Source organism: Lissotriton vulgaris, chromosome 3_1 (assembly GCF_964263255.1).
Source record: "Lissotriton vulgaris chromosome 3_1, aLisVul1.2, whole genome shotgun sequence".
NCBI classification, from domain to species: Eukaryota; Metazoa; Chordata; class Amphibia; order Caudata; family Salamandridae; genus Lissotriton; species Lissotriton vulgaris.
In genome coordinates, this window is record NC_141689.1 from 7,927,059 (window position 1) to 7,939,138 (window position 12,080).

General features: G+C 46.9%; 1 protein-coding gene across 1 annotated transcript in view; it reads left to right on the plus strand.

Annotated features, from left to right (window-relative positions):
• Positions 1 to 12,080, plus strand: part of LOC147725807 (uncharacterized) — a 724,833-nt gene that overhangs the window by 503,539 nt on the left and 209,214 nt on the right. The gene's annotated exons all lie outside the window — the stretch shown is intronic.

The following is a 12,080-nucleotide window of genomic DNA, read 5'->3' on the forward strand; positions in this document are numbered from 1 at the left end:
TATCGCGGACGTAGATTATAGCGCTCTCTTCCGGTAGCAGATTGGTCCGGGAAGGCTCCCTCCACTTCGGCCGACGTCACAGCTGGGCTCTTTTCTTTCTCCAAGATCTCTTTATAATCAGTAAGCACAGCAGGAGTCACCAGATCCGAAGAGACTCGACGACAGTGAGTCGAATGCACCCACCGCTTCCTGTTGGTCACTCGTACGGCGGTGCGGGTTGCCAGAAGGACCTGCTCGGGGCCCTTCCACCTGGGCTCCAAACTGCTTGCTCTTTCAAACGAACGGATCATCACATGATCCCCAGGACGAAGATCGTGGCCTTCTCCAGTAGAGTTGTCAGGGAGCGCTTCTCGAACCTGTTGATGAATGGAGAGCAAATCATTTGTTAATCGTGCCAAATAATCATTCATCATAACACAAGGCACATCATGTATCAATCGCGGCTTGGGCACTCCCCAGATATTCATGGGGCGGCCAAACACCACCTCATAAGGTGTAAGGCCAGTTCGTGAATGGGGTACTGACCTAAGAGACAGTAGTGCTAGCGGCAACGCATCTGGCCACTTCAATGATGTAGACGCCACAATTTTGGCCAGCTTAAGCTTCAACGTTGCATTGTACCGCTCGACCAAACCTGCTGACTGAGGGTGGAATACAGCGTGGAACTTTTGCTGAATCCCTAACCCCTTCAGTACGTACTCCACAATCTTTCCGACGAAATGGGGCCCATTATCGCTCCACAAAAATTTGCAAACTCCGAAGCGAGGAAAGAATTCCTTAAGCAACACCTTAGCTGTTGTCAGAGCTGTATTGTCTTTCGTGGGGTAGGCCTCAACCCATTTGCTAAAAGCACACACCACCACTAAGACGTACTTCAGGTTATTGCAACGCTCGAGTTGGATGTAATCCATTTGAAGGACTTCAAACGGTGCAGAAGGTGGAACGAACCCTCCTTTCGGAGTATAGGCCCCCTTTCCAGGATTGTGTTGCAAACATACCAGGCAGGTCTGCACTACTCTCTTTGCAGTGTTTGCAATCTCGGAATGTTCCCAAACTCGTGTTAAAAGCCGAGTGATTGCAAGAGCTCCAACATGAGCCAGTCCATGTGTCATCTGGACCATCGCCTGTAAATAAGCCGCAGGCAATTTCCACTTCTCCATGTCTTTGCTTCTCCAACACCCCTCGTCATCTAGTACCCCATCTGCTGCCCTAGCCGCAAGCTCAGATTCTGTAGCTGAATTTTGTATATCCCGTATCTCTGCTCTAGCATCACTCCATCGCTCAGCCTGTGATTGTACCACGTACATGGGGGAGCTAGTTCGGGACATCGCCGTTTGCCTTGCTATGCTGTCTGCAAAGGCATTTCCTTGGCCCACCTTATCTGTAACTTTCTTGTGGGCACTGCACTTCACTATCGCTACTTTTTTAGGGCCAAGCAACGCATTTAGGAGATCACGCACTAAGTCTCCGTGCATAATGTGCTCTCCATGCGATGTCAGAAACCCACGTTCCCTCCAAAGAAGCCCGAAGTCATGGGCCACTCCAAAGGCGTACCGGCTGTCTGTGTATATGTTCACACATAGGCCAGCACTCAATTCGCAGGCTCTTGTTAAAGCTATCAGCTCTGCTGCCTGAGCCGATTTTTGTGGTATCCTAGCTGTTTCTACCACCGTTTTAAGAGTCGTGATCGCATATGCTGCGGAAGTCGTACCATCTGGCAGCCGTATGCACGATCCATCAACCCACAGCTCCCCATCCACATCGGGAAGTGGCACATCCTGTAAGTCAACACGACCCTTTGTCTGTTCCTCAGTCAGGAAAACACAGTCATGATGTTTTTCTTCCTGACCCTCCTCGGCCGGATAGGGCAATAAAGTCGCGGGGTTCAAAGTAGCGCATCTTTTCAATGTTATGTGTGGCGCTAAAAGTGTCAGCTCATATCCTGTGAGTCGTGCACTCGTGAGGTATTGGGTCTTAGTTTGGTTTAGCAGGGCATCTACTGCGTGGGGGACTAACACCAGCAATTTGTGTGATAACACTATGCCCTCACTCTGTCGTATGGCTACTGCTGTTGCCGCTACTGCTCGAAAACACCCAGGCAGCCCTCGTGCTACAGGGTCCAAAATGGCAGAGAAGTATGCACATGGTCTCTGCTTATCCCCGTGTAACTGCACTAATACTGACAATGCACACCCATCATTCTCATGTACATATAATGTGAAAAGTTTTGTGTAGTCTGGTGTTCCCAACACGGGTGCGGAACAGAGTGCCTGCCTTAGCTGTTCGAAAGCTTTCTGACATTCATCTGTCCACTCAAGAGGCATTGGTGTGGTCTTTGACAATAATACTAGCAAAGGTTTTATGATATGTGAGAAACCCATAATCCATTGTCTACAAAAAGATGTCAACCCTATAAAAGCACGCACATCTCTCTGCGTGCGGGGGACTGGTGTGTCTAAAATTGCTTGAATTCGATCAGATGTTAATGCCCTCCCCTCCTTAGACAACAGATGACCGATGTAGGTCACCTGGGGTCTACAGTATTGAAGCTTTTTCTTGGAGACCTTGTGATTGTTTTGTGCCAAAAAGGAAAGCAACGCAAGCGTACTCTGTTCACATTGTGCATAGGAGTCGGCGGCAAGCAGAAGGTCATCCACGTACTGGATGAGCGCAACGCCAGACTGCAATTCGAAGGAATCGAGTTGTCGTTTCAAAGCCTGGCTGTAGATGCTAGGGCTCTCAGTATATCCTTGGGGAACTCGACAAAATCTATATGATTTATTATTGAGCGTAAAACCAAACAGATATCTACTATCTGGATGGACAGGGATAGAAAAGAACGCATTCTTTAGGTCGATAACAGTGAAAATGGTGGCCGTCGGAGGAACCAATGTAAGCAAGGTCGTAATATCGGACACCACTGGGTATTGGGGAATGACAATTTTATTTATTTCACGCAAATCAATAATAAATCGATAGATCTTGCCATCTGAGTCTCTCTTAAGAATTGGTAGAATAGGGCTGTTACAGACATTATAAGGGACCTCCTCCACTACCCCTGCAGAAATCAAATCCTGGACAATATGTGTCAGTGCAATTTCACCTTCCTTTGAGATCTTGTACTGTGGCACTCGTGGTAGAGGGGCCCCTTCCTTAACAGTAATGCGTATTGGTGGAATGTGCATCTCTCCCACATCCGTATCCGATGTCGCCCACAATGTGTGCGGCAGGGAGGCCAAAGCAGGGATATCCAATATGGCATAAAATCTGTCGGGCTCAATACAATCATCAGGGTCAGGGTAGTTGTCATTCAAGATAACCCGCACTCCCTCCGGAGCGCAACGTATTGTTGCTCGAAAATATTTAAGCAAATCAATGCCCAGGATATTGTCTGGGGTATGAGGTGATAACAAAAATTGGCCAAAGCTAAAATATTTGTCAATGCATAGTGCAAGGGGCTTGGACAATGGGCTGGGGGAGGGTGTGCCATCGAACCCTACACACGTAATCATTTCGCCAGACAGGGGAGCCCTTGGAACCAAGTTTTTCGACAGAGCGCTACGAGTAGCTCCCGTGTCGACTAAAAATTTATCAGTAGAGCCCAAAATACCCGCTGTTACATATGGACCTTGCTGATCTACCCGTACTTCAACTGATTCCTTACCCCATCCTACGCAATCCTATGCATGCACATAATCCTGGTGTTCCACATTCTCTCCTTCCGAGATCTGATATTGATTCCGTCTATCAAACGTGTTTCGTTCGCCCTGGCCACGGCCCCGCTCCTCAACCTGTCTATGATCACCTCCGCCACCTCTCGCTCCCGCATAACCTCCTCTTGACCTTCCACTGCCTCGACCACGCTGACTACGCTGTTCACGAAGTACCGGACAATCGTCGGCCCAATGCCCAAACTCCTTACAATAAGCACACTGATCCTCCGCAATGTCCGTACGACCATACGACGCATTTCCTCCACCTCGTCTACCTCTATCATTCCCTCTGCTCTGTGTTCCCCGAACCTGCGCCAACATCACCTTCGTTTTCAATTCCTTCGCCTTTTTCTCCACACTTTCTTTAGCTTCCACCTCCTGCCGCTCATAGTACTGAGCCATAGTTAACAAAGACGCAGGGGTCGCCGTGGCCCAGGAACTTTCGCTCGATTTCAATCGCTTAGCAATCTCCGGTAGGAGATTAGCTACGTACTTATCTACAAACAGATGCCGACCCGTATCGTCTGTTAAAGATTGACCACTGTAATCATGAAAGGCCTCCTCGAAGCGCGTAAAGAAATCTGAAACCGTTTCATCATGTTTCTGCTTGCATGACGTTAACATGGTCCAATCAATCTTTTTGGCGGGAACAAGCGTTTTCAATTTACGCAAAATAGCTGCCGGGAGTTCTAGGATTAGCTGACAAGGCTTGCATGCTGGTGCCCTATCTAAATCTGCAGCATTTATTTCTTTCCATGTCCCTCCCAATATTGTCTCATCATTATTTTTACGAATCTGCCGCCACATGTCAGGTGGTAATATCAACCCGAAAAACAAATCTATATCTACAAGAGTCATCACACAAGACGATATAGCCCCCTCCACCCCCTCATAAAATGCTGCTGGATTCTTTCGGAGATCAGGTAAAGAATTTTTAAGTGCCATGACATCTGCTCTATTCCATGGTGTATATACCCAATTATACACAAAATATCCCTTCGCATCCTTTGACAATTTATCATCATCCGTACCTTCCCCTTTTGGTGGAACATACAAAGGCGCGGCTTCACGCATAGGCATAACATGCAACGCAGAGCTCTTATCTGAACCACGAAGAGAACACTCCTTAACCGCCCCGTCGTTTCCCGGCTCGGACTCCTTTTTCCTCCGTTTCAGTTCCTGTCGTAAATAAATTGTCTCATCCCGCAGCGCGATCAACTGCTTGAACAGGTCATCCACATCTGTAAGATCAAAATCACCTTTAGCTAAATTCTCACGATATACCGACAAAGCTTTAGGCTCTAACGTTTCAGAAACTTCACGATATGCATTTACAACTTCATCCGCTAAAGTAGACAAGAAATACATTAATTCAAGATCCGACCACCCCTGTTTCTCCGTTACCAACTGTTCCTGAGTAACACAATGCTTATTCACTTTACGAGCCCAACTGCGCAAATGAGCGGACCTCTCCGCAGTAAACCTGAGAGCCGATACCCCTTTCTGGCTCACTTGAATCTGCCCATCATCCTCGGAATCCGCAGCCGGAGCCGTCGGTGAAACATACGGAGGCGGTGACCGATCTAACAAAGAAAAATCATCAATTTCATTATTAAGGACAGGATAAAGCGGTCGGCGAATAGGAAACTGACCAGTCGTTTGCAATTTACGTTCCCGTTCCTCCCTCTCTTTCTTCTCCTGAGCCTCCTTCTCCTCAAGCTGTAAAGCCTTATCCCGAGCAGCCTTGCGCTGCTCTTTGTCCGCCAAGGCAACCTCACGCTTCATTCGTTCACGCGCCGCTTTCTCCCACATTCGTACACAATCAAACATATTTTGTCTAGACCTTCGTTGAAACATACATTGCTCGACAAATTGGATTTTACTCAAATCGTATGACCCGTGTAGGGGCCATTGCAATTCGGGATCGGCCTTAGTGTACTTATGCCATAATTTACTATACATAATAGGTGGAAGGCCGTGCTTAATATACATTTCCCTATTTGGTGTCCCCTCTGGGGGAGCTGGCTGTGATTCCGCTAACCTAATTGATGCATCATCTCCTAAGCAACACATTCCCCGGAGTTTGCTGAAAACAGGCATGTTCAAAAAGTATCACGAAAGCGTGACACCAGACCAAATGGCACTTACAGTTCTTCACACGATTGTGCCGCTCAAAGGAAAAAAAACCCACAAGATTAGAGAAACATCTCTACATGCCTGCCTATGTGAAGTGCACTACACATATAAGTTCAAAGGTCACAAATTCAAAATGTTAGCTAACTCAAATCAAAGTTCATAGAATTCGGCAAGCGTCCTCACCGATCACAAAGCACAGATTTTCAGTAAGCGTCCGAAGACTACCTTACCGAACACAATTCGTAGGACTTCAGTAAGCGTCCGAAGACTACCTTACCGAACACAATTCGTAGGACTTCAGTAAGCGTCCGAAGACTACCTTACCGAACACAAAGCTTACCAAATACTCAACTGTCCAGATTCCAACTGCCAAGGTCTTGTAAGCCAAATCAGCCAAACGGCACTTTCTCAGTGAAGCGGACACTCGAAAACTCAGTCGGAGACCGGCGCCACCTGGAAGGTCAGATCGGAAGGAAAGGAAAAAACACCTTGGCAGCCAAGACTCGGGTCACTCGTGGCAGTGCGCGTCCATGGCGAGTTTCCAAGCCTTCGTCACGACCTCTCCTTCGGGCATCCGAGTCGCCGATGAGTCCCTTCGTGGTCGCCAATTGAAGTATTTCAGGGTTCCCAAGGCCTACACGCTCCAGAGATTACCCACATACACAAAAGAACTGTTGGCACGGAAGCTGTAAAAGGCAAAGAACAAGTTTATTAAAACCCCATGGGGTGGTGGTACACTCAAACAGCACCCTTCGGTATTGCAAGAGGTATCACCCCGAACACCGGTGTGACCCCGTTTATATACAATTTTGGGGCAATAAAAGATAGGCGGCATAAGTTAAGACACAGTTTTAGAGACATATATGGTCATGTTTTGGAATACTGCCAGCTTATTGGAGGGTTTCAAACCCACTGGTCAGTTTGGGGCACATTCCTGAAGGTTTACGGGTCAGTGAGAACTGCGCATGTGCGGCTTGACCAATACTAAAAATAGCCTGTTGCTGGGCAGATGAGAGTGGTCAGTGGAACGGACAAAGGACTAAAGGGCACGTCGGCCACGAGGCCGCTCATGAGCTAAGATGGCCGCCACAGTATTCAAAATGGCGTTTATCGTATACAGCCAAGTTAAGGAGGACAACGTGTTGGTTCAGCTAATCGCTAACCCGGACGGGCCAATTACGACACCTGCACTGATAGTCTTCACTGATGGCCTTCACTACTAAATTGTACTGATAGTCTACACTGATGGCCTTCATTAGTAATCTGTACTGATAATCTACACTGATGACCTTCACTACTAATCTGTACTGATTGTATGCACTGATGGCCTTCTCTACTAATCTGTACTGTTAGTCTGCACTGATGGCCTTCACTACTAATCTGTACTGATTGTGTGCACTGATGGCCTTCACTACTAATCTGTACTGATCGTGTACACTGATGGCCTTCACTACTAATCTGTACTGATTTTGTGCACTGATGTCCTTCACTACTAATCTGTGCTGATTGTGTGCACTGATGGTCTTCACTACTAATCTGTACTGATCGTGTACACTGATGGCCTTCACTACTAATCAGTACTGATTTTGTGCACTGATGTCCTTCACTACTAATCTGTACTGATTGTGTGCACTGATGGCCTTCACTACTAATCTGTACTGATCGTGTACACTGATGGCAGACTCAGTCATAGCAGACTCAGTCATAGCACCGCACCTCCGAGACGTTATCAACTGCTCCTTCAACTCCACAACCTTCCCTGAGAGCTGGAAACACGCTGAACTCACCGCCCTTCTGAAAAAACCCACAGCGGACCCCACCAAACTAAAAAATTACCGCCCCATCTCGCTCCTTCCATTCCCGGCAAAAGTAATCGAGAAAGCTGTCAACAGCCAGCTCGCCGCTTTCCTCGAAGCCAACAAATCCCTCGACTCCTCACAATCTGGCTTCCAAGCTAAACACAGCACTGAGACCGCCCTCATCGCAGCAACAGACGACATTCGAACTCTACTGGACAATGGAGACACAGTCGCCCTCATCCTCCTCGACCTCTCTGCAGCCTTCGACACAGTCTGCCACAGCACCCTTTTACAACGCCTCAGTAACATCGGAATACAAGGAAAAGCACTTGATTGGATCACCTCGTTCCTCTCCGGAAGAACCCAGAGAGTCTGCCTTCCACCATTCAAGTCCGAGGCCACTGAAGTCATCTGTGGCGTACCACAAGGATCCTCACTCAGCCCCACCCTCTTCAACGTATACATGAGCCCCCTCGCGACCATCGCCCGCCAACACAACCTCAACATCATCTCTTATGCGGATGACACTCAACTAATCCTTTCCCTCACCAATGACCCCAGCACCGCCAAAACTAACCTACACGAAGGAATGAAAGAAGTTGCCGAATGGATGAAACACAGCCGTCTGAAACTGAACTCAGATAAAACAGAAGTCCTCATATTAGGTACATCCCCCTCTGCATGGGACGACTCTTGGTGGCCGGAAGCCCTTGGAAAAGCACCCATCCCGACAGACCACGCACGGAACCTAGGCGTCATCCTGGATTCTTCACTCTCAATGAACAGACAAGTCAGCGCCGTATCCTCATCCTGCTTCAACATTCTTCGCATGCTCAAAAAAACTTTTCGCTGGATCCCCACCGAAACCAGGAAAACAGTCACCCATGCTCTGGTAACGAGCCGACTGGACTACGGAAACACCCTCTACGCAGGTACTACCGCCAAACTCCAGAAGAAACTCCAACGAATCCAAAACGCCTCAGCCAGAATCATATTAGACATCCCGCGCAACGAACACATCTCTGGTCACCTGAAAGACCTCCACTGGCTACCCATCAATAAGAGAATCACTTTCAGACTGCTAACCCACGCACACAAATCACTCTACGACATCGGACCAGAATGCCTCAACTCACGACTGTCCTTCTACACCCCCTCCCGCCAACTACGTTCTTCTAGCCAAGCCCTCGCCACCGTACCTCGCATCAACAAGACCACCATGGGAGGCAGATCCTTCTCATACCTGGCTGCTAAAACATGGAACTCACTCCCTACTTACCTTCGCCTCACCCAGAACCACCTAGCATTCAGAAAGCAACTTAAAACGTGGTTATTTGACAAATAATCCTCCTCCCTTTCCTAAGCGCCTTGAGACCCTCTGGGTATGTAGTGCGCTATATAAATTCTTTGACTTGACTTGACTTGACTACTAATCTGTACTGATTTTGTGCACTGATGTCCTTCACTAGTAATCTGTACTGATTGTGTGCACTGATGGCCTTCATGACTAATCTGTACTGATTGTGTGAAGTGATGGCCTCCACTACTAATCTGTGCTGAATGTGTGCACTGATGGCCTTAACTACTAACCTGCACTGATAGTCTACACTGATGGCCTTCACTACTAATCTGTACTGATTGTGTGCACTGATGGCCTTCGCTAGCAATCTGTACTGATTGTGCCCACTGATGGCCTTCACTACTAACCTGCACTGATAGCTTTCACTGATGGCTTTCACTACTAATCTGTGCTGAGTGTATGCACTGATGGCCTTCACTAGTAATCTGTGTTGATAGTATGCACTGATGGCCTTCACTAGTACACTACTAATCTGTACTGATTGTGTGCACTGATGGCCTTCATTGCTCATCTGTACTGATTGTGTGCACTGAAGGCCTTCTCTACTAATCTGTACTGATAGTCTGCACTGATGGCCTTCACTACTAATCTGTAGTGATTGTGTGCACTGATGGCCTTCACTACTAGTCTGTACTGATTGTGTGCACTAATGACCTTCACTACTAATCTTTGCTGATTGTGTGCACCGAGGGCCTCCACTACTAACCTGCACTGATAGTCTTAACTGATGACCTTCCCAACTAATCTGTACTGATAGTCTACACTGATGGCCTTCACTAGTAATCTGTACTGATTGTGTGCACTGATGACCTTCACTACTAATCTGTACTGATAGTCTACACTGATGGCCTTCATTGCTCATCTGTACTGATTGTGTGTACTGGTGGCCTTCACTACTAACCTGCACTGATAGTCTTCACTGATGGCCTTCACTACTAAACTGTACTGATATTCTACACTGATGGCCTTCACTAGTAATCAGTACTGATTGTGTGCACTGATGGCCTTCACTACTTATCTGTACTGATTGTGTGCACTGATGGCCTTCACTAGTAATCTGTACTGAGTGTGTCCACTGATGGACTTCACTACTGACCTGCACTGATAGTCTTCACTGATGGCTTTCCCTACCAATCTGTGCTGATTGTATGCACTGATGGCCTTCACTAGTAATCTGTACTGATTGTGTGTACTGATGGCCTTCACTACTAATCTGTATACACTGATGGCCTTCACTACTAATCTATACTGATTGTGTGCACTGATGGCCTTCTCTGCTAATCTGTACTGATAGTCTGCACTGATGGCCTTCACTACTAATCTGTACTGATTGTGTGCACGGATGGCCTTCACTACTAATCTGTACTGATTGTGTGCACTATTCAGCCCTTTTGTGACCCACCTAAAATATCTGGAGCCACCGGTCCTCCCCAGCTCCTCTCATCTTAAAACCAGACAGTAATTCCTCAAACCCAGCAGAGGTCTACCGGATGGCTGAGCAAGAAAATATTTATTTTTAAAAGTAGAATATAAAAATCACCTTTACTAAAAGATGCATCTTTAGATTCTAAGTTCAGGCATACTAAACTTTATTTTTCTACCTAGTTCACAGGGCCTGTTATGTTTATAAGATGTTATAAAGAAACTCCCCATTCTGTCCTATGGTAACAGGTAGCCTTGCAATAGTGAAAAACAATATTGGCAGTAATTCACTATCAAGACATGCCACACACACCTTTTATATATACTCCACCCTGCCCACAGGTGTATACTGGGCCTACCTTAGGGGTGATTGACATGTACGAAAAGGGAAGGTTAGGGCCTGGAAAGTGGGTACACTAATCAGAGTCGACTTTGCAGTCCCAGACTGCACAAAGGCTCTGCAATAGCAGGCGAGAGTTATGTTTAGAGGCTGCTTGTATGGGTGGCACAATCCAGTGCTGCCACCCACTAGCAGCATTTAATTTTCAGGCCCTAGCACACCGAGTGCACCTTACTAGGGACTGACAAACAAATCAAACATGCCAATCATGGAAAGACCAATCCATAACACAATTTACAACAGGAGCACTTGCACTTTTCCACTGATCATCAGTGAGAAATGTGTGCAGAGACACTAAGCTAGCAAAACAAAATCAAAATCGGGAGGTCAGAAAGCAAAATCTCAGGGGAAACAGGCGAAAAGGTGCCAGGTCTAACAGAAATTCATTGTCATTGGCACCAGACAACCAGCTTAGCAAGGATCAAAGAGAACACCTGACCTGCCAATTCCTAGATAATGAGCGGATACACAAGAGAATCGAGGTCCCCAGGGTCTGGGGTATCTTGAGGCAGCCCGAGACCAACTGTTGAGGATAGACACGGACAGGGATGAATACGCAGCACTTTGGTTTTGACACCAGTTTTAACTAGGTGGCTACCGTTGTGGCAATCACTTATCTAACCAGCTGCGCATTCAGCACCATGAGAATGGAGTTCAAAAGATAACAGACACTGAGGTTCAGGAATAGACTGACGACGCACACATCATAAAATCCTTTCACGATTACTGCCAGACTCTTTACTCAGCGCTGGACCTCTACCCTGAGGCTGTAACAGCATACCTCAAAGACACCGCTACCACCACCTTGAAAACCGACAAGGCATCCGAGCTAGACCAACAGATCTAAATCCAAGAAAGAAGTGATCTCTAGGTTTTTTTCCTCTTTCAATGCGTGCAGAACCCATTGAAAGAGGGAAATTGCTGCAGTGATTTCTTTTGTGCAGGAAGATGCACCAGTGCACCCCATGCCGCTATGAAGCTGAAACATTTGAAAGTGGACTGCCCAACTCGTTGATCTATTTTCAGGTTGATTCATAACAATCCTCTTTATTTTCTTCCCTCTTCTTACAATCTTAACTCCAAGTTCTGGGGGGCCACTGGGACAAAGAATTAGCCATGTGAGATGTTTCTCTAGTGCATAATCCTACAGTGGCTGCACATGTACATTTATGTATGGTATCCATGCTATGCAGGCATTTGTTTCACACACTGTATGTTTGTTTTAGAAATGGTTCCATTAATATATATTT